A 24,102-nucleotide genomic window follows, 5' to 3' on the forward strand; every position below is an offset into this window, starting at 1 on the left:
CAGCTGCTGTCAACGGCAATTCTAAGCTGAATGTGCCTGCTCTCGTCAGATTGCAGCAGCAATGCAGCTTAAGGCTTGGCAAGTACCAGCATGGGAGACTGGCTGGGAATCCCAAGTTCTGTTGACCATTTTGAACCTGAAAATGTGTTAGTTTCTCTATGAGATAGCAAAAGAAGGTTCAAATTGAACAGCTGCTGTCAACGGCCATTCTAAGCTGAATGTGCCTGCTCTCGTCAGATTGCAGCAGCAATGCAGCTTAAGGCTTGGCAAGTACCAGCATGGGAGACTGGCTTGGAATCCCAAGTTCTGGTGACCTTTTTGAACCTGAAAATTGTGTTAGTTTCTATATAAGATAGTAGAAGAAGGTTCAAATTGAACAACTGCTGTCAATGGCCATTCTAAGCTGAATGTGCCTGCTCTCGCCAGATCGCAGCAGCAATGCAGCTTAATGCTTGGCAAGTAACAGCATGGGAGACTGGCTGGGAATCCCAAGTTCCGTTGCCCTTTTGAAACCTGAAAATTGTGTTAGTTTCTCTATGAGATAGTAAAAGAACTTTCAAATTGAACAGCTGCTGTCAACGGCCATTCTAAGCTGAATGTGCGTGCTCTTGTCAGATCGCAGCAGCGATGCAGCTTAAGGCTTGGCAAGTACCAGCATGGGAGACTGGCTTGGAATCCCAAGTTCTGGTGACCTTTTTGAACCTGAAAATTGTGTTAGTTTCTCTATGAGATAGTAAAAGAAGGTTCAAAATGAACAGCTGCTGTCAACGGCAATTCTAAGCTGAATGTGCCTGCTCTCGTCAGATTGCAGCAGCAATGCAGCTTAAGGCTTGGCAAGTACCAGCATGGGAGACTGTCTGGGAATCCCAAGTTCTGTTGACCTTTTTGAACCTGAAAATGTGTTAGTTTCTCTATGAGATAGTAAAAGAAGGTTCAAATTGAACAGCTGCTGTCAACGGCCATTCTAAGCTGAATGTGCCTGCTCTCGTCAGATCGCAGCAGCAATGCAGCTTAAGGCTTGGCAAGTACCAGCATGGGAGACTGGCTGGGAATCCCAAGTTCCGTTGACCTTTTTGAACCTGAAAATTGTGTTAGTTTCTCTATGAGATAGTAAAAGAAGGTTCAAATTGAACAGCTGCTGTCAACGGCCATTCTAAGCTGAATGTGCCTGCTCTCGTCAGATCGCAGCAGCAATGCAGCTTAAGGCTTGGCAAGTACCAGCATGGGAGACTGGATGGGAATCCCAAGTTCTGTTGACCTTTTTGAACCTGAAAATGTGTTAGTTTCTCTATGAGATAGTAAAAGAAGGTTCAAATTGAACAGCTGCTGTCAACGGCCATTCTAAGCTGAATGTGCGTGCTCTTGTCAGATCGCAGCAGCGATGCAGCTTAAGGCTTGGCAAGTACCAGCATGGGAGACTGGCTTGGAATCCCAAGTTCTGGTGACCTTTTTGAACCTGAAAATTGTGTTAGTTTCTCTATGAGATAGTAAAAGAAGGTTCAAATTGAACAGCTGCTGTCAACGGCCATTCTAAGCTGAATTTGCCTGCTCTCGTCAGATCGCAGCAGCAATGCAACTTAAGGCTTGGCAAGTACCAGCATGGGAGACTGGCTGGGAATTCCAAGTTCCGTTGACCTTTTTGAACCTGAAAATTGTGTTAGTTTCTCTATGAGATAGTAAAAGAAGGTTCAAATTGAACAGCTGCTGTCAACGGCAATTCTAAGCTGAATGTGCCTGCTCTCGTCAGATTGCAGCAGCAATGCAGCTTAAGGCTTGGCAAGTACCAGCATGGGAGACTGTCTGGGAATCCCAAGTTCTGTTGACCTTTTTGAACCTGAAAATGTGTTAGTTTCTCTATGAGATAGTAAAAGAAGGTTCAAATTGAACAGCTGCTGTCAACGGCCATTCTAAGCGGAATTTGCCTGCTCTCGTCAGATCGCAGCAGCAATGCAACTTAAGGCTTGGCAAGTACCAGCATGGGAGACTGGCTGGGAATTCCAAGTTCCGTTGACCTTTTTGAACCTGAAAATGTGTTAGTTTCTCTATGAGATAGTAAAAGAAGGTTCAAATTGAACAGCTGCTGTCAAAGGCCATTCTAAGCTGAATGTGCCTGCTCTCGTCAGATCGCAGCAGCAATGCAGCTTAAGGCTTGGCAAGTACCAGCATGGGAGACTGGCTGGGAATCCCAAGTTCCGTTGACCTTTTTGAACCTGAAAATTGTGTTAGTTTCTCTATGAGATAGTAAAAGAAGGTTCAAATTGAACAGCTGCTGTCAACGGCCATTCTAAGCTGAATGTGCCTGCTCTCGTCAGATCGCAGCAGCATTGCAGCTTAAGGCTTGGCAAGTACCAGCATGGGAGACTGGCTGGGAATCCCAAGTTCTGTTGACCTTTTTGAACCTGAAAATGTGTTAGTTTCTCTATGAGATAGTAAAAGAAGGTTCAAATTGAACAGCTGCTGTCAATGGCCATTCTAAGCTGAATGTGCGTGCTCTTGTCAGATCGCAGCAGCGATGCAGCTTAAGGCTTGGCAAGTACCAGCATGGGAGACTGGCTTGGAATCCCAAGTTCTGGTGACCTTTTTGAACCTGAAAATTGTGTTAGTTTCTCTATGAGATAGCAAAAGAAGGTTCAAATTGAACAGCTGCTGTCAACGGCCATTCTAAGCTGAATGTGCCTGCTCTTGTCAGATTGCAGCAGCAATGCAGCTTAAGGCTTGGCAAGTACCAGCATGGGAGACTGGCTTGGAATCCCAAGTTCTGGTGACCTTTTTGAACCTGAAAATTGTGTTAGTTTCTATATAAGATAGTAGAAGAAGGTTCAAATTGAACAACTGCTGTCAACGGCCATTCTAAGCTGAATGTGCCTGCTCTCGCCAGATCGCAGCAGCAATGCAGCTTAAGGCTTGGCAAGTACCAGCATGGGAGACTGGCTGGGAATCCCAAGTTCTGTTGACCTTTTTGAACCTGAAAATGTGTTAGTTTCTCTATGAGATAGTAAAAGAAGGTTCAAATAGAACAGCTGCTGTCAACGGCCATTTTAAGCTGAATGTGCCTGCTCTCGTCAGATCGCAGCAGCAATGCAGCTTAAGGCTTGGCAAGTACCAGCATGGGAGACTGGCTGGGAATCCCAAGTTCCGTTGACCTTTTTGAACCTGAAAATTGTGTTAGTTTCTCTATGAGATAGTAAAAGAAGGTTCAAATTGAACAGCTGCTGTCAACGGCCATTCTAAGCTGAATGTGCCTGCTCTCGTCAGATCGCAGCAGCAATGCAGCTTAAGGCTTGGCAAGTACCAGCATGGGAGACTGGCTGGGAATCCCAAGTTCTGTTGACCTTTTTGAACCTGAAAATGTGTTAGTTTCTCTATGAGATAGTAAAAGAAGGTTCAAATTGAACAGCTGCTGTCAACGGCCATTCTAAGCTGAATGTGCGTGCGCTTGTCAGATCGCAGCAGCGATGCAGCTTAAGGCTTGGCAAGTACTAGCATGGGAGACTGGCTTGGAATCCCAAGTTCTGGTGACCTTTTTGAACCTGAAAATTGTGTTAGTTTCTATATAAGATAGTAGAAGAAGGTTCAAATTGAACAACTGCTGTCAACGGCCATTCTAAGCTGAATGTGCCTGCTCTCGCCAGATCGCAGCAGCAATGCAGCTTAAGGCTTGGCAAGTACCAGCATGGGAGACTGGCTGGGAATCCCAAGTTCCGTTGACCTTTTTGAACCTGAAAATTGTGTTAGTTTCTCTATGAGATAGTAAAAGAAGGTTCAAATTGAACAGCTGCTGTCAACGGCCATTCTAAGCTGAATGTGCCTGCTCTCGTCAGATCGCAGCAGCAATGCAGCTTAAGGCTTGGCAAGTACCAGCATGGGAGACTGGCTGGGAATCCCAAGTTCTGTTGACATTTTTGAACCTGAAAATGTGTTAGTTTCTCTATGAGATAGTAAAAGAAGGTTCAAATTGAACAGCTGCTGTCAACGGCCATTCTAAGCTGAATGTGCGTGCGCTTGTCAGATCGCAGCAGCGATGCAGCTTAAGGCTTGGCAAGTACCAGCATGGGAGACTGGCTTGGAATCCCAAGTTCTGGTGACCTTTTTGAACCTGAAAATTGTGTTAGTTTCTCTATGAGATAGCAAAAGAAGGTTCAAATTGAACAGTTGCTGTCAATGGCCATTCTAAGCTGAATGTGCCAGCTCTCGTCAGATCGCAGCAGCAATGCAGCTTAAGGCTTGGCAAGTACCAGCATGGGAGACTGGCTGGGAATCCCAAGTTCCGTTGCCCTTTTTGAACCTGAAAATTGTGTTAGTTTCTCTATGAGATAGTAAAAGAAGGTTCAAATTAAACAACTGCTGTCAACGGCCATTCTAAGCTGTATGTGCGTGCTCTTGTGAGATCGCAGCAGCGATGCAGCTTAAGGCTTGGCAAGTACCAGCATGGGAGACTGGCTTGGAATCCCAAGTTCTGGTGACCTTTTTGAACCTGAAAATTGTGTTAGTTTCTCTATGAGATAGCAAAAGAAGGTTCAAATTGAACAGCTGCTGTCAACGGCCATTCTAAGCTGAATGTGCCTGCTCTTGTCAGATTGCAGCAGCAATGCAGCTTAAGGCTTGGCAAGTACCAGCATGGGAGACTGGCTTGGAATCCCAAGTTCTGGTGACCTTTTTGAACCTTAAAATTGTGTTAGTTTCTATATAAGATAGTAGAAGAAGGTTCAAATTGAACAACTGCTGTCAATGGCCATTCTAAGCTGAATGTGCCTGCTCTTGCCAGATCGCAGCAGCAATGCAGCTTAAGGCTTGGCAAGTACCAGCGTGGGAGACTGGCTGGGAATCCCAAGTTCCGTTGACCTTTTTGAACCTGAAAATTGTGTTAGTTTCTCTATGAGATAGTAAAAGAAGGTTCAAATTGAACAGCTGCTGTCAACGGCCATTCTAAGCTGAATGTGCCTGCTCTCGTCAGATTGCAGCAGCAATGCAGCTTAAGGCTTGGCAAGTACCAGCATGGGAGACTGGCTGGGAATCCCAAGTTCTGTTGACCTTTTTGAACCTGAAAATGTGTTAGTTTCTCTATGAGATAGTAAAAGAAGGTTCAAATTGAACAGCTGCTGTCAACGGCCATTCTAAGCTGAATGTGCGTGCTCTTGTGAGTTCGCAGCAGCGATGCAGCTTAAGGCTTGGCATAGTACCAGCATGGGAGACTGGCTTGGAATCCCAAGTTCTGGTGACCTTTTTGAACCTGAAAATTGTGTTAGTTTCTCTATGAGATAGCAAAAGAAGGTTCAAATTGAACAGCTGCTGTCAACGGCCATTCTAAGCTGAATGTGCCTGCTCTTGTCAGATCGCAGCAGCAATGCAGCTTAAGGCTTGGCAAGTACCAGCATGGGAGACTGGCTTGGAATCCCAAGTTCTGGTGACCTTTTTGAACCTTAAAATTGTGTTAGTTTCTATATAAGATAGTAGAAGAAGGTTCAAATTGAACAACTTCTGTCAATGGCCATTCTAAGCTGAATGTGCCTGCTCTTGCCAGATCGCAGCAGCAATGCAGCTTAAGGCTTGGCAAGTACCAGCATGGGAGACTGGCTGGGAATCCCAAGTTCCGTTGACCTTTTTGAACCTGAAAATTGTGTTAGTTTCTCTATGAGATAGTAAAAGAAGGTTCAAATTGAACAGCTGCTGTCAACGGCCATTCTAAGCTGAATGTGCCTGCTCTCGTCAGATTGCAGCAGCAATGCAGCTTAAGGCTTGGCAAGTACCAGCATGGGAGACTGGCTGGGAATCCCAAGTTCTGTTGACCTTTTTGAACCTGAAAATGTGTTAGTTTCTCTATGAGATAGTAAAAGAAGGTTCAAATTGAACAGCTGCTGTCAACGGCCATTCTAAGCTGAATGTGCGTGCTCTTGTCAGATCGCAGCAGCGATGCAGCTTAAGGCTTGGCAAGTACCAGCATGGGAAACTGGCTTGGAATCCCAAGTTCTGGTGACCTTTTTGAACCTGAAAATTGTGTTAGTTTCTCTATGAGATAGCAAAAGAAGGTTCAAATTGAACAGCTGCTGTCAACGGCCATTCTAAGCTGAATGTGCCTGCTCTTGTCAGATTGCAGCAGCAATGCAGCTTAAGGCTTGGCAAGTACCAGCATGGGAGACTGGCTTGGAATCCCAAGTTCTGGTGACCTTTTTGAACCTGAAAATTGTGTTATTTTCTATATAAGATAGTAGAAGAAGGTTCAAATTGAACAACTGCTGTCAATGGCCATTCTAAGCTGAATGTGCCTGCTCTTGCCAGATCGCAGCAGCAATGCAGCTTAAGGCTTGGCAAGTACCAGCATGGGAGACTGGCTGGGAATCCCAAGTTCTGTTGCCCTTTTTGAACCTGAAAATTGTGTTAGTTTCTCTATGAGATAGTAAAAGAACTTTCAAATTGAACAGCTGCTGTCAACGGCCATTCTAAGCTGAATGTGCGTGCTCTTGTCAGATCGCAGCAGCGATGCAGCTTAAGGCTTGGCAAGTACCAGCATGGGAGACTGGCTTGGAATCCCAAGTTCTGGTGACCTTTTTGAACCTGAAAATTGTGTTAGTTTCTATATGAGATAGTAGAAGAAGGTTCAAATTGAACAACTGCTGTCAATGGCCATTCTAAGCTGAATGTGCCTGCTCTTGTCAGATCGCAGCAGCAATGCAGCTTAAGGCTTGGCAAGTACCAGCATGGGAGACTGGCTGGGAATCCCAAGTTCTGTTGACCTTTTTGAACCTGAAAATTGTGTTAGTTTCTCTATGAGATAGTAAAAGAAGGTTCAAATTGAACAGCTGCTGTCAACGGCCATTCTAAGCTGAATGTGCCTGCTCTCGTCAGATCGAAGCAGCAATGCAGCTTAAGGCTTGGCAAGTACCAGCATGGGAGACTGGCTTGGAATCCCTAGTTCTGGTGACCTTTTTGAACCTGAAAATTGTGTTAGTTTCTATATAAGATAGTAGAAGAAGGTTCAAATTGAACAACTGCTGTCAATGGCCATTCTAAGCTGAATGTGCCTGCTCTCGCCAGATCGCAGCAGCAATGAAGCTTAAGGCTTGGCAAGTACCAGCATGGGAGACTGGCTGGGAATCCCAAGTTCCGTTGCCCTTTTTGAACCTGAAAATTGTGTTAGTTTCTCTATGAGATAGTAAAAGAACTTTCAAATTGAACAGCTGCTGTCAACGGCCATTCTAAGCTGAATGTGCGTGCTCTTGTCAGATCGCAGCAGCGATGCAGCTTAAGGCTTGGCAAGTTCCAGCATGGGAGACTGGCTGGGAATCCCAAGTTCTGTTGACCTTTTTGAACTTGAAAATTGTTTTAGTTTCTCTATGAGATAGTAAAAGAAGGTTCAATTTGAAATGCTGCTGTCAACGGCCATTCTAAGCTGAATGTGCCTGCTCTTGTCAGATCGCAGCAGCAATGCAGCTTAAGGCTTGGCAAGTACCAGCATGGGAGACTGGCTGGGAATCCCAAGTTCCGTTGACCTTTATGAACCTGAAAATTGTGTTAGTTTCTCTATGAGATAGTAAAAGAAGGTTCAAATTGAACAGCTGCTGTCAACGGCCATTCTAAGCTGAATGTGCGTGCTCTTGTCAGATTGCAGCAGCGATGCAGCTTAAGGCTTGGCAAGTACCAGCATGGGAGACTGGCTGGGAATCCCAAGTTCTGGTGACTTTTTTGAACCTGAAAACTGTGTTAGTTTCTCTATGAGATAGTAGAAGAAGGTTCAAATTGAACAACTGCTGTCAACGGCCATTCTAAGCTGAATGTGTGTGCTCTTGTCAGATCGCAGCAGCGATGCAGCTTAAGGCTTGGCAAGTACCACCATGGGAGACTGGCTGGGAATCCCAAGTTCTGGTGACCTTTTTGAACCTGAAAATTGTGTTAGTTTCTATATGAGATAGTAGAAGAAGGTTCAAATTGAACAACTGCTGTCAATGGCCATTCTAAGCTGAATGTGCCTGCTCTCGTCAGATCGCAGCAGCAATGCAGCTTAAGGCTTGGCAAGTACCAGCATGGGAGACTGGCTGGGAATCCCAAGTTCCGTTGACCTTTTTGAACCTGAAAATTGTGTTAGTTTCTCTATGAGATAGTAAAAGAAGGTTCAAATTGAACAGCTGCTGTCAACGGCCATTCTAAGCTGAATGTGCCTGCTCTCGTCAGATCGCAGCAGCAATGCAGCTTAAGGCTTGGCAAGTACCAGCATGGGGGACTGGCTGGGAATCCCAAGTTCTGTTGACCTTTTTGAACCTGAAAATGTGTTAGTTTCTCTATGAGATAGTAAAAGAAGGTTCAAATTGAACAGCTGCTGTCAACGGCCATTCTAAGCTGAATGTGCGTGCTCTTGTCAGATCGCAGCAGCGATGCAGCTTAAGGCTTGGCAAGTACCAGCATGGGAGACTGGCTTGGAATCCCAAGTTCTGGTGACCTTTTTGAACCTGAAAATTGTGTTAGTTTCTATATAAGATAGTAGAAGAAGGTTCAAATTGAACAACTGCTGTCAATGGCCATTCTAAGCTGAATGTCCCTGCTCTCGCCAGATCACAGCAGCAATGCAGCTTAAGGCTTGGCAAGTACCAGCATGGGAGACTGGCGGGGAATCCCAAGTTCCGTTGCCCTTTTTGAACCTGAAAATTGTGTTAGTTTCTCTATGAGATAGTAAAAGAAGGTTCAAATAGAACAGCTGCTGTCAACGGCCATTCTAAGCTGAATGTGCGTGCTCTTGTCAGATCGCAGCAGCGATGCAGCTTAAGGCTTGGCAAGTTCCAGCATGGGAGACTGGCTGCGAATCCCAAGTTCTGTTGACGTTTTTGAACTTGAAAATTGTTTTGGTTTCTCTATGAGATAGTAAAAGAAGGTTCAATTTGAAATGCTGCTGTCAACTGCCATTCTAAGCTGAATGTGCCTGCTCTTGTCAGATCGCAGCAGCAATGCAGCTTAAGGCTTGGCAAGTACCAGCATGGGAGACTGGCTGGGAATCCCAAGTTCCGTTGACCTTTTTGAACCTGAAAATTGTGTTAGTTTCTCTATTAGATAGTAAAAGAAGGTTCAAATTGAACAGCTGCTGTCAACGGCCATTCTAAGCTGAATGTGCATGCTCTTGTCAGATCGCAGCAGCGATGCAGCTTAAGGCTTGGCAAGTACCAGCATCGGAGACTGGCTGGGAATCCCAAGTTCTGGTGACTTTTTTGAACCTGAAAATTGTGTTAGTTTCTCTATGAGATAGTAAAAGAAGGTTCAAATTGAACAGCTGCTGTCAACGGCCATTCTAAGCTGAATGTGCCTGCTCTCGTCAGATCGCAGCAGCAATGCAGCTTAAGGCTTGGCAAGTACCAGCATGGGAGACTGGCTGGGAATCCCAAGTTCTGTTGACCTTTTTGAACCTGAAAATGTGTTAGTTTCTCTATGAGATAGTAAAAGAAGGTTCAAATTGAACAGCTGCTGTCAACGGCCATTCTAAGCTGAATGTGCGTGCTCTTGTCAGATCGCAGCAGTGATGCATCTTAAGGCTTGGCAAGTACCAGCATGGGAGACTGGCTGTGAATCCCAAATTCCGTTGACCTTTTTGAACCTGAAAATTGTGTTAGTTTCTGTATGAGATAGTAAAAGAAGGTTCAAATTGAAAAGCTGCTGTCAACGGCAATTCTAAGCTGAATGTGCGTGCTCTTCTCAGATCGCAGCAGCGATGCAGCTTAAGGCTTGGCAAGTACCAGCATGGGAGACTGGCTGGGAATCCCAAGTTCTGGTGACCTTTTTGAACCTGAAAATTGTGTTAGTTTCTCTATGAGATAGTAGAAGAAGGTTCAAATTGAACAACTGCTGTCAATGGCCATTCTAAGCTGAATGTGCCTGCTCTCGCCAGATCGCAGCAGCAATGCAGCTTAAGGCTTGGCATGTACCAGCATGGGAGACTGGCTGGGAATCCCAAGTTCTGGTGACCTTTTTGAACCTGAAAATTGTGTTAGTTTCTATATAAGATAGTAGAAGAAGGTTCAATTTGAACAACTGCTGTCAATGGCCATTCTAAGCTGAATGTGCCTGCTCTCGCCAGATCGCAGCAGCAATGCAGCTTAAGGCTTGGCAAGTACCAGCATGGGAGACTGGCTGGGAATCCCAAGTTCCGTTGCCCTTTTTGAACCTGAAAATTGTGTTAGTTTCTCTATGAGATAGTAAAAGAAGGTTCAAATTGAACAGCTGCTGTCAACGGCCATTCTAAGCTGAATGTGCGTGCTCTTGTCAGATCGCAGCAGCGATGCAGCTTAAGGCTTGGCAAGTACCAGCATGGGAGACTGGCTTGGAATCCCAAGTTCTAGTGACCTTTTTGAACCTGAAAATTGTGTTAGTTTCTATATGAGATAGTAGAAGAAGGTTCAAATTGAACAACTGCTGTCAATGGCCATTCTAAGCTGAATGTGCCTGCTCTCGTCAGATCGCAGCAGCAATGCAGCTTAAGGCTTGGCAAGTACCAGCATGGGAGACTGGCTGGGAATCCCAAGTTCCGTTGACCTTTTTGAACCTGAAAATTGTGTTAGTTTCTCTATGAGATAGTAAAAGAAGGTTCAAATTGAACAGCTGCTGTCAACGGCCATTCTAAGCTGAATGTGCGTGCTCTTGTCAGATCGCAGCAGCGATGCAGCTTAAGGCTTGGCAAGTTCCAGCATGGGAGACTGGCTGGGAATCCCAAGTTCTGTTGACGTTTTTGAACTTGAAAATTGTTTTGGTTTCTCTATGAGATAGTAAAAGAAGGTTCAATTTGAAATGCTGCTGTCAACGGCCATTCTAAGCTGAATGTGCCTGCTCTTGTCAGATCGCAGCAGCAATGCAGCTTAAGGCTTGGCAAGTACCAGCATGGGAGACTGGCTGGGAATCCCAAGTTCCGTTGATCTTTTTGAACCTGAAAATTGTGTTAGTTTCTCTATGAGATAGTAAAAGAAGGTTCAAATTGAACAGCTTCTGTCAACGGCCATTCTAAGCTGAATGTGCGTGCTCTTGTCAGATCGCAGCAGCGATGCAGCTTAAGGCTTGGCAAGTACCAGCATGGGAGACTGGCTGGGAATCCCAAGTTCTGGTGACTTTTTTGAACCTGAAAATTGTGTTAGTTTCTGTATGAGATAGTAAAAGAAGGTTCAAATTGAAAAGCTGCTGTCAACGGCAATTCTAAGCTGAATGTGCGTGCTCTTCTCAGATCGCAGCAGCGATGCAGCTTAAGGCTTGGCAAGTACCAGCATGGGAGACTGGCTGGGAATCCCAAGTTCTGGTGACCTTTTTGAACCTGAAAATTGTGTTAGTTTCTCTATGAGATAGTAGAAGAAGGTTCAAATTGAACAACTGCTGTCAATGGCCATTCTAAGCTGAATGTGCCTGCTCTCGCCAGATCGCAGCAGCAATGCAGCTTAAGGCTTGGCATGTACCAGCATGGGAGACTGGCTGGGAATCCCAAGTTCTGGTGACCTTTTTGAACCTGAAAATTGTGTTAGTTTCTATATAAGATAGTAGAAGAAGGTTCAAATTGAACAACTGCTGTCAATGGCCATTCTAAGCTGAATGTGCCTGCTCTCGCCAGATCGCGGCAGCAATGCAGCTTAAGGCTTGGCAAGTACCAGCATGGGAGACTGGCTGGGAATCCCAAGTTCCGTTGCCCTTTTTGAACCTGAAAATTGTGTTAGTTTCTCTATGAGATAGTAAAAGAAGGTTCAAATTGAACAGCTGCTGTCAACGGCCATTCTAAGCTGAATGTGCGTGCTCTTGTCAGATCGCAGCAGCGATGCAGCTTAAGGCTTGGCAAGTACCAGCATGGGAGACTGGCTTGGAATCCCAAGTTCTGGTGACCTTTTTGAACCTGAAAATTGTGTTAGTTTCTATATGAGATAGTAGAAGAAGGTTCAAATTGAACAACTGCTGTCAATGGCCATTCTAAGCTGAATGTGCCTGCTCTCGTCAGATCGCAGCAGCAATGCAGCTTAAGGCTTGGCAAGTACCAGCATGGGAGACTGGCTGGGAATCCCAAGTTCCGTTGACCTTTTTGAACCTGAAAATTTTGTTAGTTTCTCTATGAGATAGTAAAAGAAGGTTCAAATTGAACAGCTGCTGTCAATGGCCATTCTAAGCTGAATGTGCGTGCTCTTGTCAGATCGCAGCAGCGATGCAGCTTAAGGCTTGGCAAGTACCAGCATGGGAGACTGGCTGGGAATCCCAAGTTCTGGTGACTTTTTTGAACCTGAAAATTGTGTTAGTTTCTCTATGAGATAGTAAAAGAAGGTTCAAATTGAACAGCTGCTGTCAACGGCCATTCTAAGCTGAATGTGCCTGCTCTCGTCAGATCGCAGCAGCAATGCAGCTTAAGGCTTGGCAAGTACCAGCATGGGAGACTGGCTGGGAATCCCAAGTTCCGTTGACCTTTTTGAACCTGAAAATTGTGTTAGTTTCTCTATGAGATAGTAAAAGAAGGTTCAAATTGAACAGCTGCTGTCAACGGCCATTCTAAGCTGAATGTGCCTGCTCTCGTCAGATCGCAGCAGCAATGCAGCTTAAGGCTTGGCAAGTACCAGCATGGGAGACTGGCATGGAATCCCAAGTTCTGTTGACCTTTTTGAACCTGAAAATGTGTTAGTTTCTCTATGAGATAGTGAAAGAAGGTTCAAAATGAACAGCTGCTGTCAACGGCCATTCTAAGCTGAATGTGCGTGCTCTTGTCAGATCGCAGCAGCGATGCAGCTTAAGGCTTGGCAAGTACCAGCATGGGAGAATGGCTTGGAATCCCAAGTTCTGGTGAACTTTTTGAACCTGAAAATTGTGTTAGTTTCTCTATGAGATAGCAAAAGAAGGTTCAAATTGAACAGCTGCTGTCAATGGCCATTCTAAGCTGAATGTGCCTGCTCTCGTCAGATCGCAGCAGCAATGCAGCTTAAGGCTTGGCAAGTACCAGCATGGGAGACTGGCTGGGAATCCCAAGTTCCGTTGACCTTTTTGAACCTGAAAATTGTGTTAGTTTCTCTATGAGATAGTAAAAGAAGGTTCAAATTGAACAGCTGCTGTCAACGGCCATTCTAAGCTGAATGTGCGTGCTCTTGTCAGATCGCAGCAGCGATGCAGCTTAAGGCTTGGCAAGTACCAGCATGGGAGACTGGCTTGGAATCCTAAGTTCTGGTGACCTTTTTGAACCTGAAAATTGTGTTAGTTTCTATATAAGATAGTAGAAGAAGGTTCAAATTGAACAACTGCTGTCAATGGCCATTCTAAGCTGAATGTCCCTGCTCTCGCCAGATCACAGCAGCAATGCAGCTTAAGGCTTGGCAAGTACCAGCATGGGAGACTGGCGGGGAATCCCAAGTTCCGTTGCCCTTTTTGAACCTGAAAATTGTGTTAGTTTCTCTATGAGATAGTAAAAGAAGGTTCAAATAGAACAGCTGCTGTCAACGGCCATTCTAAGCTGAATGTGCGTGCTCTTGTCAGATCGCAGCAGCGATGCAGCTTAAGGCTTGGCAAGTTCCAGCATGGGAGACTGGCTGCGAATCCCAAGTTCTGTTGACGTTTTTGAACTTGAAAATTGTTTTGGTTTCTCTATGAGATAGTAAAAGAAGGTTCAATTTGAAATGCTGCTGTCAACTGCCATTCTAAGCTGAATGTGCCTGCTCTTGTCAGATCGCAGCAGCAATGCAGCTTAAGGCTTGGCAAGTACCAGCATGGGAGACTGGCTGGGAATCCCAAGTTCCGTTGACCTTTTTGAACCTGAAAATTGTGTTAGTTTCTCTATTAGATAGTAAAAGAAGGTTCAAATTGAACAGCTGCTGTCAACGGCCATTCTAAGCTGAATGTGCATGCTCTTGTCAGATCGCAGCAGCGATGCAGCTTAAGGCTTGGCAAGTACCAGCATCGGAGACTGGCTGGGAATCCCAAGTTCTGGTGACTTTTTTGAACCTGAAAATTGTGTTAGTTTCTCTATGAGATAGTAAAAGAAGGTTCAAATTGAACAGCTGCTGTCAACGGCCATTCTAAGCTGAATGTGCCTGCTCTCGTCAGATCGCAGCAGCAATGCAGCTTAAGGCTTGGCAAGTACCAGCATGGGAGACTGGCTGGGAATCCCAAGTTCTGTTGACCTTTTTGAACCTGAAAATGTGTTAGTTTCTCTATGAGATAGTAAAAGAAGGTTCAAATTGAACAGCTGCTGTCAACGGCCATTCTAAGCTGAATGTGCGTGCTCTTGTCAGATCGCAGCAGTGATGCATCTTAAGGCTTGGCAAGTACCAGCATGGGAGACTGGCTGTGAATCCCAAATTCCGTTGACCTTTTTGAACCTGAAAATTGTGTTAGTTTCTGTATGAGATAGTAAAAGAAGGTTCAAATTGAAAAGCTGCTGTCAACGGCAATTCTAAGCTGAATGTGCGTGCTCTTCTCAGATCGCAGCAGCGATGCAGCTTAAGGCTTGGCAAGTACCAGCATGGGAGACTGGCTGGGAATCCCAAGTTCTGGTGACCTTTTTGAACCTGAAAATTGTGTTAGTTTCTCTATGAGATAGTAGAAGAAGGTTCAAATTGAACAACTGCTGTCAATGGCCATTCTAAGCTGAATGTGCCTGCTCTCGCCAGATCGCAGCAGCAATGCAGCTTAAGGCTTGGCATGTACCAGCATGGGAGACTGGCTGGGAATCCCAAGTTCTGGTGACCTTTTTGAACCTGAAAATTGTGTTAGTTTCTATATAAGATAGTAGAAGAAGGTTCAATTTGAACAACTGCTGTCAATGGCCATTCTAAGCTGAATGTGCCTGCTCTCGCCAGATCGCAGCAGCAATGCAGCTTAAGGCTTGGCAAGTACCAGCATGGGAGACTGGCTGGGAATCCCAAGTTCCGTTGCCCTTTTTGAACCTGAAAATTGTGTTAGTTTCTCTATGAGATAGTAAAAGAAGGTTCAAATTGAACAGCTGCTGTCAACGGCCATTCTAAGCTGAATGTGCGTGCTCTTGTCAGATCGCAGCAGCGATGCAGCTTAAGGCTTGGCAAGTACCAGCATGGGAGACTGGCTTGGAATCCCAAGTTCTAGTGACCTTTTTGAACCTGAAAATTGTGTTAGTTTCTATATGAGATAGTAGAAGAAGGTTCAAATTGAACAACTGCTGTCAATGGCCATTCTAAGCTGAATGTGCCTGCTCTCGTCAGATCGCAGCAGCAATGCAGCTTAAGGCTTGGCAAGTACCAGCATGGGAGACTGGCTGGGAATCCCAAGTTCCGTTGACCTTTTTGAACCTGAAAATTGTGTTAGTTTCTCTATGAGATAGTAAAAGAAGGTTCAAATTGAACAGCTGCTGTCAACGGCCATTCTAAGCTGAATGTGCGTGCTCTTGTCAGATCGCAGCAGCGATGCAGCTTAAGGCTTGGCAAGTTCCAGCATGGGAGACTGGCTGGGAATCCCAAGTTCTGTTGACGTTTTTGAACTTGAAAATTGTTTTGGTTTCTCTATGAGATAGTAAAAGAAGGTTCAATTTGAAATGCTGCTGTCAACGGCCATTCTAAGCTGAATGTGCCTGCTCTTGTCAGATCGCAGCAGCAATGCAGCTTAAGGCTTGGCAAGTACCAGCATGGGAGACTGGCTGGGAATCCCAAGTTCCGTTGATCTTTTTGAACCTGAAAATTGTGTTAGTTTCTCTATGAGATAGTAAAAGAAGGTTCAAATTGAACAGCTTCTGTCAACGGCCATTCTAAGCTGAATGTGCGTGCTCTTGTCAGATCGCAGCAGCGATGCAGCTTAAGGCTTGGCAAGTACCAGCATGGGAGACTGGCTGGGAATCCCAAGTTCTGGTGACTTTTTTGAACCTGAAAATTGTGTTAGTTTCTGTATGAGATAGTAAAAGAAGGTTCAAATTGAAAAGCTGCTGTCAACGGCAATTCTAAGCTGAATGTGCGTGCTCTTCTCAGATCGCAGCAGCGATGCAGCTTAAGGCTTGGCAAGTACCAGCATGGGAGACTGGCTGGGAATCCCAAGTTCTGGTGACCTTTTTGAACCTGAAAATTGTGTTAGTTTCTCTATGAGATAGTAGAAGAAGGTTCAAATTGAACAACTGCTGTCAATGGCCATTCTAAGCTGAATGTGCCTGCTCTCGCCAGATCGCAGCAGCAATGCAGCTTAAGGCTTGGCATGTACCAGCATGGGAGACTGGCTGGGAATCCCAAGTTCTGGTGACCTTTTTGAACCTGAAAATTGTGTTAGTTTCTATATAAGATAGTAGAAGAAGGTTCAAATTGAACAACTGCTGTCAATGGCCATTCTAAGCTGAATGTGCCTGCTCTCGCCAGATCGCGGCAGCAATGCAGCTTAAGGCTTGGCAAGTACCAGCATGGGAGACTGGCTGGGAATCCCAAGTTCCGTTGCCCTTTTTGAACCTGAAAATTGTGTTAGTTTCTCTATGAGATAGTAAAAGAAGGTTCAAATTGAACAGCTGCTGTCAACGGCCATTCTAAGCTGAATGTGCGTGCTCTTGTCAGATCGCAGCAGCGATGCAGCTTAAGGCTTGGCAAGTACCAGCATGGGAGACTGGCTTGGAATCCCAAGTTCTGGTGACCTTTTTGAACCTGAAAATTGTGTTAGTTTCTATATGAGATAGTAGAAGAAGGTTCAAATTGAACAACTGCTGTCAATGGCCATTCTAAGCTGAATGTGCCTGCTCTCGTCAGATCGCAGCAGCAATGCAGCTTAAGGCTTGGCAAGTACCAGCATGGGAGACTGGCTGGGAATCCCAAGTTCCGTTGACCTTTTTGAACCTGAAAATTTTGTTAGTTTCTCTATGAGATAGTAAAAGAAGGTTCAAATTGAACAGCTGCTGTCAATGGCCATTCTAAGCTGAATGTGCGTGCTCTTGTCAGATCGCAGCAGCGATGCAGCTTAAGGCTTGGCAAGTACCAGCATGGGAGACTGGCTGGGAATCCCAAGTTCTGGTGACTTTTTTGAACCTGAAAATTGTGTTAGTTTCTCTATGAGATAGTAAAAGAAGGTTCAAATTGAACAGCTGCTGTCAACGGCCATTCTAAGCTGAATGTGCCTGCTCTCGTCAGATCGCAGCAGCAATGCAGCTTAAGGCTTGGCAAGTACCAGCATGGGAGACTGGCTGGGAATCCCAAGTTCCGTTGACCTTTTTGAACCTGAAAATTGTGTTAGTTTCTCTATGAGATAGTAAAAGAAGGTTCAAATTGAACAGCTGCTGTCAACGGCCATTCTAAGCTGAATGTGCCTGCTCTCGTCAGATCGCAGCAGCAATGCAGCTTAAGGCTTGGCAAGTACCAGCATGGGAGACTGGCATGGAATCCCAAGTTCTGTTGACCTTTTTGAACCTGAAAATGTGTTAGTTTCTCTATGAGATAGTGAAAGAAGGTTCAAAATGAACAGCTGCTGTCAACGGCCATTCTAAGCTGAATGTGCGTGCTCTTGTCAGATCGCAGCAGCGATGCAGCTTAAGGCTTGGCAAGTACCAGCATGGGAGAATGGCTTGGAATCCCAAGTTCTGGTGAACTTTTTGAACCTGAAAATTGTGTTAGTTTCTCTATGAGATAGCAAAAGAAGGTTCAAATTGAACAGCTGCTGTCAATGGCCATTCTAAGCTGAATGTGCCTGCTCTCGTCAGATCGCAGCAGCAATGCAGCTTAAGGCTTGGCAAGTACCAGCATGGGAGACTGGCTGGGAATCCCAAGTTCCGTTGACCTTTTTGAACCTGAAAATTGTGTTAGTTTCTCTATGAGATAGTAGAAGAAGGTTCAAATTGAACAACTGCTGTCAACGGCCATTCTAAGCTGAATGTGTGTGCTCTTTTCAGATCGCAGCAGCGATGCAGCTTAAGGCTTGGCAAGTACCAGCATGGGAGACTGGCTGGGAATCCCAAGTTCTGTTGACCTTTTTGAACCTGAAAATTGTGTTAGTTTCTCTATGAGATAGTAAAAGAAGGTTCAAATTGAATAGCTGCTGTCAACGGCAATTCTAAGCTGAATGTGCCTGCTCTCGTCAGATTGCAGCAGCAATGCAGCTTAAGGCTTGGCAAGTACCAGCATGGGAGACTGGCTGGGAATCCCAAGTTCCGTTGACCGTTTTGAACCTGAAAATTGTGTTAGTTTCTCTATGAGATAGCAAAAGAAGGTTCAAATTGAACAGTTGCTGTCAACGGCCATTCTAAGCTGAATGTGCCTGCTCTTGTCAGATTGCAGCAGCAATGCAGCTTAAGGCTTGGCAAGTACCAGCATGGGAGACTGGCTTGGAATCCCAAGTTCTGGTGACCTTTTTGAACCTTAAAATTGTGTTAGTTTCTATATAAGATAGTAGAAGAAGGTTCAAATTGAACAACTGCTGTCAATGGCCATTCTAAGCTGAATGTGCCTGCTCTTGCCAGATCGCAGCAGCAATGCAGCTTAAGGCTTGGCAAGTACCAGCGTTGGAGACTGGCTGGGAATCCCAAGTTCCGTTGACCTTTTTGAACCTGAAAATTGTGTTAGTTTCTCTATGAGATAGTAAAAGAAGGTTCAAATTGAACAGCTGCTGTCAACGGCCATTCTAAGCTGAATGTGCCTGCTCTCGTCAGATTGCAGCAGCAATGCAGCTTAAGGCTTGGCAAGTACCAGCATGGGAGACTGGCTGGGAATCCCAAGTTCTGTTGACCTTTTTGAACCTGAAAATGTGTTAGTTTCTCTATGAGATAGTAAAAGAAGGTTCAAATTGAACAGCTGCTGTCAACGGCCATTCTAAGCTGAATGTGCGTGCTCTTGTGAGTTCGCAGCAGCGATGCAGCTTAAGGCTTGGCATAGTACCAGCATGGGAGACTGGCTTGGAATCCCAAGTTCTGGTGACCTTTTTGAACCTGAAAATTGTGTTAGTTTCTCTATGAGATAGCAAAAGAAGGTTCAAATTGAACAGCTGCTGTCAACGGCCATTCTAAGCTGAATGTGCCTGCTCTTGTCAGATTGCAGCAGCAATGCAGCTTAAGGCTTGGCAAGTACCAGCATGGGAGACTGGCTTGGAATCCCAAGTTCTGGTGACCTTTTTGAACCTTAAAATTGTGTTAGTTTCTATATAAGATAGTAGAAGAAGGTTCAAATTGAACAACTGCTGTCAATGGCCATTCTAAGCTGAATGTGCCTGCTCTTGCCAGATCGCAGCAGCAATGCAGCTTAAGGCTTGGCAAGTACCAGCATGGGAGACTGGCTGGGAATCCCAAGTTCCGTTGACCTTTTTGAACCTGAAAATTGTGTTAGTTTCTCTATGAGATAGTAAAAGAAGGTTCAAATTGAACAGCTGCTGTCAACGGCCATTCTAAGCTGAATGTGCCTGCTCTCGTCAGATTGCAGCAGCAATGCAGCTTAAGGCTTGGCAAGTACCAGCATGGGAGACTGGCTGGGAATCCCAAGTTCTGTTGACCTTTTTGAACCTGAAAATGTGTTAGTTTCTCTATGAGATAGTAAAAGAAGGTTCAAATTGAACAGCTGCTGTCAACGGCCATTCTAAGCTGAATGTGCGTGCTCTTGTCAGATCGCAGCAGCGATGCAGCTTAAGGCTTGGCAAGTACCAGCATGGGAAACTGGCTTGGAATCCCAAGTTCTGGTGACCTTTTTGAACCTGAAAATTGTGTTAGTTTCTCTATGAGATAGCAAAAGAAGGTTCAAATTGAACAGCTGCTGTCAACGGCCATTCTAAGCTGAATGTGCCTGCTCTTGTCAGATTGCAGCAGCAATGCAGCTTAAGGCTTGGCAAGTACCAGCATGGGAGACTGGCTTGGAATCCCAAGTTCTGGTGACCTTTTTGAACCTGAAAATTGTGTTATTTTCTATATAAGATAGTAGAAGAAGGTTCAAATTGAACAACTGCTGTCAATGGCCATTCTAAGCTGAATGTGCCTGCTCTTGCCAGATCGCAGCAGCAATGCAGCTTAAGGCTTGGCAAGTACCAGCATGGGAGACTGGCTGGGAATCCCAAGTTCTGTTGCCCTTTTTGAACCTGAAAATTGTGTTAGTTTCTCTATAAGATAGTAAAAGAACTTTCAAATTGAACAGCTGCTGTCAACGGCCATTCTAAGCTGAATGTGCGTGCTCTTGTCAGATCGCAGCAGCGATGCAGCTTAAGGCTTGGCAAGTTCCAGCATGGGAGACTGGCTTGGAATCCCAAGTTCTGGTGACCTTTTTGAACCTGAAAATTGTGTTAGTTTCTATATGAGATAGTAGAAGAAGGTTCAAATTGAACAACTGCTGTCAATGGCCATTCTAAGCTGAATGTGCCTGCTCTTGTCAGATCGCAGCAGCAATGCAGCTTAAGGCTTGGCAAGTACCAGCATGGGAGACTGGCTGGGAATCCCAAGTTCTGTTGACCTTTTTGAACCTGAAATTGTGTTAGTTTCTCTATGAGATAGTAAAAGAAGGTTCAAATTGAACAGCTGCTGTCAACGGCCATTCTAAGCTGAATGTGCCTGCTCTCGTCAGATCGAAGCAGCAATGCAGCTTAAGGCTTGGCAAGTACCAGCATGGGAGACTGGCTTGGAATCCCTAGTTCTGGTGACCTTTTTGAACCTGAAAATTGTGTTAGTTTCTATATAAGATAGTAGAAGAAGGTTCAAATTGAACAACTGCTGTCAATGGCCATTCTAAGCTGAATGTGCCTGCTCTCGCCAGATCGCAGCAGCAATGAAGCTTAAGGCTTGGCAAGTACCAGCATGGGAGACTGGCTGGGAATCCCAAGTTCCGTTGCCCTTTTTGAACCTGAAAATTGTGTTAGTTTCTCTATGAGATAGTAAAAGAACTTTCAAATTGAACAGCTGCTGTCAACGGCCATTCTAAGCTGAATGTGCGTGCTCTTGTCAGATCGCAGCAGCGATGCAGCTTAAGGCTTGGCAAGTTCCAGCATGGGAGACTGGCTGGGAATCCCAAGTTCTGTTGACCTTTTTGAACTTGAAAATTGTTTTAGTTTCTCTATGAGATAGTAAAAGAAGGTTCAATTTGAAATGCTGCTGTCAACGGCCATTCTAAGCTGAATGTGCCTGCTCTTGTCAGATCGCAGCAGCAATGCAGCTTAAGGCTTGGCAAGTACCAGCATGGGAGACTGGCTGGGAATCCCAAGTTCCGTTGACCTTTTTGAACCTGAAAATTGTGTTAGTTTCTCTATGAGATAGTAAAAGAAGGTTCAAATTGAACAGCTGCTGTCAACGGCCATTCTAAGCTGAATGTGCGTGCTCTTGTCAGATCGCAGCAGCGATGCAGCTTAAGGCTTGGCAAGTACCAGCATGGGAGACTGGCTGGGAATCCCAAGTTCTGGTGACTTTTTTGAACCTGAAAACTGTGTTAGTTTCTCTATGAGATAGTAGAAGAAGGTTCAAATTGAACAACTGCTGTCAACGGCCATTCTAAGCTGAATGTGTGTGCTCTTGTCAGATCGCAGCAGCGATGCAGCTTAAGGCTTGGCAAGTACCACCATGGGAGACTGGCTGGGAATCCCAAGTTCTGGTGACCTTTTTGAACCTGAAAATTGTGTTAGTTTCTATATGAGATAGTAGAAGAAGGTTCAAATTGAACAACTGCTGTCAATGGCCATTCTAAGCTGAATGTGCCTGCTCTCGTCAGATCGCAGCAGCAATGCAGCTTAAGGCTTGGCAAGTACCAGCATGGGAGACTGGCTGGGAATCCCAAGTTCCGTTGACCTTTTTGAACCTGAAAATTGTGTTAGTTTCTCTATGAGATAGTAAAAGAAGGTTCAAATTGAACAGCTGCTGTCAACGGCCATTCTAAGCTGAATGTGCCTGCTCTCGTCAGATCGCAGCAGCAATGCAGCTTAAGGCTTGGCAAGTACCAGCATGGGGGACTGGCTGGGAATCCCAAGTTCTGTTGACCTTTTTGAACCTGAAAATGTGTTAGTTTCTCTATGAGATAGTAAAAGAAGGTTCAAATTGAACAGCTGCTGTCAACGGCCATTCTAAGCTGAATGTGCGTGCTCTTGTCAGATCGCAGCAGCGATGCAGCTTAAGGCTTGGCAAGTACCAGCATGGGAGACTGGCTTGGAATCCCAAGTTCTGGTGACCTTTTTGAACCTGAAAATTGTGTTAGTTTCTATATAAGATAGTAGAAGAAGGTTCAAATTGAACAACTGCTGTCAATGGCCATTCTAAGCTGAATGTCCCTGCTCTCGCCAGATCGCAGCAGCAATGCAGCTTAAGGCTTGGCAAGTACCAGCATGGGAGACTGGCGGGGAATCCCAAGTTCCGTTGCCCTTTTTGAACCTGAAAATTGTGTTAGTGTCTCTATGAGATAGTAAAAGAAGGTTCAAATTGAACAGCTGCTGTCAACGGCCATTCTAAGCTGAATGTGCGTGCTCTTGTCAGATCGCAGCAGTGATGCAGCTTAAGGCTTGGCAAGTTCCAGCATGGGAGACTGGCTGCGAATCCCAAGTTCTGTTGACGTTTTTGAACTTGAAAATTGTTTTGGTTTCTCTATGAGATAGTAAAAGAAGGTTCAATTTGAAATGCTGCTGTCAACTGCCATTCTAAGCTGAATGTGCCTGCTCTTGTCAGATCGCAGCAGCAATGCAGCTTAAGGCTTGGCAAGTACCAGCATGGGAGACTGGCTGGGAATCCCAAGTTCCGTTGACCTTTTTGAACCTGAAAATTGTGTTAGTTTCTCTATGAGATAGTAAAAGAAGGTTCAAATTGAACAGCTGCTGTCAACAGCCATTCTAAGCTGAATGTGCATGCTCTTGTCAGATCGCAGCAGCGATGCAGCTTAAGGCTTGGCAAGTACCAGCATGGGAGACTGGCTGGGAATCCCAAGTTCTGGTGACTTTTTTGAACCTGAAAATTGTGTTAGTTTCTCTATGAGATAGTAAAAGAAGGTTCAAATTGAACAGCTGCTGTCAACGGCCATTCTAAGCTGAATGTGCCTGCTCTCGTCAGATCGCAGCAGCAATGCAGCTTAAGGCTTGGCAAGTACCAGCATGGGGGACTGGCTGGGAATCCCAAGTTCTGTTGACCTTTTTGAACCTGAAAATGTGTTAGTTTCTCTATGAGATAGTAAAAGAAGGTTCAAATTGAACAGCTGCTGTCAACGGCCATTCTAAGCTGAATGTGCGTGCTCTTGTCAGATCGCAGCAGCGATGCAGCTTAAGGCTTGGCAAGTACCAGCATGGGAGACTGGCTTGGAATCCCAAGTTCTGGTGACCTTTTTGAACCTGAAAATTGTGTTAGTTTCTATATAAGATAGTAGAAGAAGGTTCAAATTGAACAACTGCTGTCAATGGCCATTCTAAGCTGAATGTCCCTGCTCTCGCCAGATCGCAGCAGCAATGCAGCTTAAGGCTTGGCAAGTACCAGCATGGGAGACTGGCGGGGAATCCCAAGTTCCGTTGCCCTTTTTGAACCTGAAAATTGTGTTAGTTTCTCTATGAGATAGTAAAAGAAGGTTCAAATTGAACAGCTGCTGTCAACGGCCATTCTAAGCTGAATGTGCGTGCTCTTGTCAGATCGCAGCAGCGATGCAGCTTAAGGCTTGGCAAGTTCCAGCATGGGAGACTGGCTGCGAATCCTAAGTTCTGTTGACGTTTTTGAACTTGAAAATTGTTTTGGTTTCTCTATGAGATAGTAAAAGAAGGTTCAATTTGAAATGCTGCTGTCAACTGCCATTCTAAGCTGAATGTGCCTGCTCTTGTCAGATCGCAGCAGCAATGCAGCTTAAGGCTTGGCAAGTACCAGCATGGGAGACTGGCTGGGAATCCCAAGTTCCGTTGACCTTTTTGAACCTGAAAATTGTGTTAGTTTCTCTATGAGATAGTAAAAGAAGGTTCAAATTGAACAGCTGCTGTCAACGGCCATTCTAAGCTGAATGTGCCTGCTCTCGTCAGATCGCAGCAGCAATGCAGCTTAAGGCTTGGCAAGTACCAGCATGGGAGACTGGCTGGGAATCCCAAGTTCTGTTGACCTTTTTGAACCTGAAAATGTGTTAGTTTCTCTATGAGATAGTAAAAGAAGGTTCAAATTGAACAGCTGCTGTCAACGGCCATTCTAAGCTGAATGTGCGTGCTCTTGTCAGATCGCAGCAGTGATGCAGCTTAAGGCTTGGCAAGTACCAGCATGGGAGACTGGCTGTGAATCCCAAATTC

General features: G+C 45.1%; 51 pseudogenes; all 51 read left to right on the forward strand.

Annotated features, from left to right (window-relative positions):
- The first annotated feature begins 8 nt into the window (after window positions 1–8).
- LOC140094808 (5S ribosomal RNA) lies at window positions 9–127 on the forward strand (annotated as a pseudogene).
- Window positions 128–763: 636 nt separating this feature from the next.
- LOC140091544 (5S ribosomal RNA) lies at window positions 764–882 on the forward strand (annotated as a pseudogene).
- A 69-nt stretch (window positions 883–951) lies between these two features.
- Window positions 952–1,070, forward strand: LOC140089979 (5S ribosomal RNA; annotated as a pseudogene).
- Window positions 1,071–1,140: 70 nt separating this feature from the next.
- On the forward strand, window positions 1,141–1,259 carry LOC140082194 (5S ribosomal RNA; annotated as a pseudogene).
- A 258-nt stretch (window positions 1,260–1,517) lies between these two features.
- Window positions 1,518–1,636, forward strand: LOC140093422 (5S ribosomal RNA; annotated as a pseudogene).
- A 70-nt stretch (window positions 1,637–1,706) lies between these two features.
- Window positions 1,707–1,825, forward strand: LOC140091545 (5S ribosomal RNA; annotated as a pseudogene).
- Window positions 1,826–2,082: 257 nt separating this feature from the next.
- Window positions 2,083–2,201, forward strand: LOC140092563 (5S ribosomal RNA; annotated as a pseudogene).
- A 70-nt stretch (window positions 2,202–2,271) lies between these two features.
- On the forward strand, window positions 2,272–2,390 carry LOC140093211 (5S ribosomal RNA; annotated as a pseudogene).
- Window positions 2,391–2,837: 447 nt separating this feature from the next.
- Window positions 2,838–2,956, forward strand: LOC140090366 (5S ribosomal RNA; annotated as a pseudogene).
- A 69-nt stretch (window positions 2,957–3,025) lies between these two features.
- Window positions 3,026–3,144, forward strand: LOC140085223 (5S ribosomal RNA; annotated as a pseudogene).
- Window positions 3,145–3,214: 70 nt separating this feature from the next.
- Window positions 3,215–3,333, forward strand: LOC140078952 (5S ribosomal RNA; annotated as a pseudogene).
- Window positions 3,334–3,591: 258 nt separating this feature from the next.
- On the forward strand, window positions 3,592–3,710 carry LOC140087922 (5S ribosomal RNA; annotated as a pseudogene).
- Window positions 3,711–3,780: 70 nt separating this feature from the next.
- Window positions 3,781–3,899, forward strand: LOC140083310 (5S ribosomal RNA; annotated as a pseudogene).
- Window positions 3,900–4,157: 258 nt separating this feature from the next.
- Window positions 4,158–4,276, forward strand: LOC140097016 (5S ribosomal RNA; annotated as a pseudogene).
- A 637-nt stretch (window positions 4,277–4,913) lies between these two features.
- LOC140089560 (5S ribosomal RNA) lies at window positions 4,914–5,032 on the forward strand (annotated as a pseudogene).
- Window positions 5,033–5,480: 448 nt separating this feature from the next.
- LOC140098801 (5S ribosomal RNA) lies at window positions 5,481–5,599 on the forward strand (annotated as a pseudogene).
- Window positions 5,600–5,669: 70 nt separating this feature from the next.
- Window positions 5,670–5,788, forward strand: LOC140089562 (5S ribosomal RNA; annotated as a pseudogene).
- Window positions 5,789–6,613: 825 nt separating this feature from the next.
- LOC140094403 (5S ribosomal RNA) lies at window positions 6,614–6,732 on the forward strand (annotated as a pseudogene).
- Window positions 6,733–7,369: 637 nt separating this feature from the next.
- LOC140088772 (5S ribosomal RNA) lies at window positions 7,370–7,488 on the forward strand (annotated as a pseudogene).
- A 448-nt stretch (window positions 7,489–7,936) lies between these two features.
- LOC140082546 (5S ribosomal RNA) lies at window positions 7,937–8,055 on the forward strand (annotated as a pseudogene).
- A 70-nt stretch (window positions 8,056–8,125) lies between these two features.
- On the forward strand, window positions 8,126–8,244 carry LOC140082064 (5S ribosomal RNA; annotated as a pseudogene).
- A 636-nt stretch (window positions 8,245–8,880) lies between these two features.
- LOC140098773 (5S ribosomal RNA) lies at window positions 8,881–8,999 on the forward strand (annotated as a pseudogene).
- Window positions 9,000–9,258: 259 nt separating this feature from the next.
- LOC140078953 (5S ribosomal RNA) lies at window positions 9,259–9,377 on the forward strand (annotated as a pseudogene).
- Window positions 9,378–10,013: 636 nt separating this feature from the next.
- Window positions 10,014–10,132, forward strand: LOC140096832 (5S ribosomal RNA; annotated as a pseudogene).
- Window positions 10,133–10,391: 259 nt separating this feature from the next.
- Window positions 10,392–10,510, forward strand: LOC140082547 (5S ribosomal RNA; annotated as a pseudogene).
- A 259-nt stretch (window positions 10,511–10,769) lies between these two features.
- LOC140094024 (5S ribosomal RNA) lies at window positions 10,770–10,888 on the forward strand (annotated as a pseudogene).
- Window positions 10,889–11,903: 1,015 nt separating this feature from the next.
- On the forward strand, window positions 11,904–12,022 carry LOC140082548 (5S ribosomal RNA; annotated as a pseudogene).
- A 259-nt stretch (window positions 12,023–12,281) lies between these two features.
- LOC140089991 (5S ribosomal RNA) lies at window positions 12,282–12,400 on the forward strand (annotated as a pseudogene).
- Window positions 12,401–12,470: 70 nt separating this feature from the next.
- Window positions 12,471–12,589, forward strand: LOC140093798 (5S ribosomal RNA; annotated as a pseudogene).
- Window positions 12,590–12,847: 258 nt separating this feature from the next.
- Window positions 12,848–12,966, forward strand: LOC140082550 (5S ribosomal RNA; annotated as a pseudogene).
- A 637-nt stretch (window positions 12,967–13,603) lies between these two features.
- LOC140098774 (5S ribosomal RNA) lies at window positions 13,604–13,722 on the forward strand (annotated as a pseudogene).
- A 259-nt stretch (window positions 13,723–13,981) lies between these two features.
- Window positions 13,982–14,100, forward strand: LOC140078954 (5S ribosomal RNA; annotated as a pseudogene).
- Window positions 14,101–14,736: 636 nt separating this feature from the next.
- On the forward strand, window positions 14,737–14,855 carry LOC140096833 (5S ribosomal RNA; annotated as a pseudogene).
- Window positions 14,856–15,114: 259 nt separating this feature from the next.
- On the forward strand, window positions 15,115–15,233 carry LOC140082551 (5S ribosomal RNA; annotated as a pseudogene).
- A 259-nt stretch (window positions 15,234–15,492) lies between these two features.
- LOC140094026 (5S ribosomal RNA) lies at window positions 15,493–15,611 on the forward strand (annotated as a pseudogene).
- A 1,015-nt stretch (window positions 15,612–16,626) lies between these two features.
- On the forward strand, window positions 16,627–16,745 carry LOC140082552 (5S ribosomal RNA; annotated as a pseudogene).
- A 259-nt stretch (window positions 16,746–17,004) lies between these two features.
- On the forward strand, window positions 17,005–17,123 carry LOC140090003 (5S ribosomal RNA; annotated as a pseudogene).
- Window positions 17,124–17,193: 70 nt separating this feature from the next.
- On the forward strand, window positions 17,194–17,312 carry LOC140093799 (5S ribosomal RNA; annotated as a pseudogene).
- Window positions 17,313–17,570: 258 nt separating this feature from the next.
- LOC140082553 (5S ribosomal RNA) lies at window positions 17,571–17,689 on the forward strand (annotated as a pseudogene).
- Window positions 17,690–17,948: 259 nt separating this feature from the next.
- On the forward strand, window positions 17,949–18,067 carry LOC140093588 (5S ribosomal RNA; annotated as a pseudogene).
- Window positions 18,068–18,515: 448 nt separating this feature from the next.
- LOC140089564 (5S ribosomal RNA) lies at window positions 18,516–18,634 on the forward strand (annotated as a pseudogene).
- Window positions 18,635–19,082: 448 nt separating this feature from the next.
- Window positions 19,083–19,201, forward strand: LOC140098803 (5S ribosomal RNA; annotated as a pseudogene).
- A 70-nt stretch (window positions 19,202–19,271) lies between these two features.
- LOC140089565 (5S ribosomal RNA) lies at window positions 19,272–19,390 on the forward strand (annotated as a pseudogene).
- Window positions 19,391–20,215: 825 nt separating this feature from the next.
- On the forward strand, window positions 20,216–20,334 carry LOC140094404 (5S ribosomal RNA; annotated as a pseudogene).
- A 636-nt stretch (window positions 20,335–20,970) lies between these two features.
- LOC140088773 (5S ribosomal RNA) lies at window positions 20,971–21,089 on the forward strand (annotated as a pseudogene).
- Window positions 21,090–21,537: 448 nt separating this feature from the next.
- On the forward strand, window positions 21,538–21,656 carry LOC140082554 (5S ribosomal RNA; annotated as a pseudogene).
- A 70-nt stretch (window positions 21,657–21,726) lies between these two features.
- Window positions 21,727–21,845, forward strand: LOC140082065 (5S ribosomal RNA; annotated as a pseudogene).
- A 636-nt stretch (window positions 21,846–22,481) lies between these two features.
- On the forward strand, window positions 22,482–22,600 carry LOC140098775 (5S ribosomal RNA; annotated as a pseudogene).
- A 259-nt stretch (window positions 22,601–22,859) lies between these two features.
- LOC140082066 (5S ribosomal RNA) lies at window positions 22,860–22,978 on the forward strand (annotated as a pseudogene).
- A 636-nt stretch (window positions 22,979–23,614) lies between these two features.
- LOC140098776 (5S ribosomal RNA) lies at window positions 23,615–23,733 on the forward strand (annotated as a pseudogene).
- A 70-nt stretch (window positions 23,734–23,803) lies between these two features.
- On the forward strand, window positions 23,804–23,922 carry LOC140078955 (5S ribosomal RNA; annotated as a pseudogene).
- Window positions 23,923–24,102: the final 180 nt, after the last annotated feature.

Source organism: Engystomops pustulosus, chromosome 9 (genome assembly GCF_040894005.1).
Source record: "Engystomops pustulosus chromosome 9, aEngPut4.maternal, whole genome shotgun sequence".
NCBI lineage: Eukaryota > Metazoa > Chordata > Amphibia > Anura > Leptodactylidae > Engystomops > Engystomops pustulosus.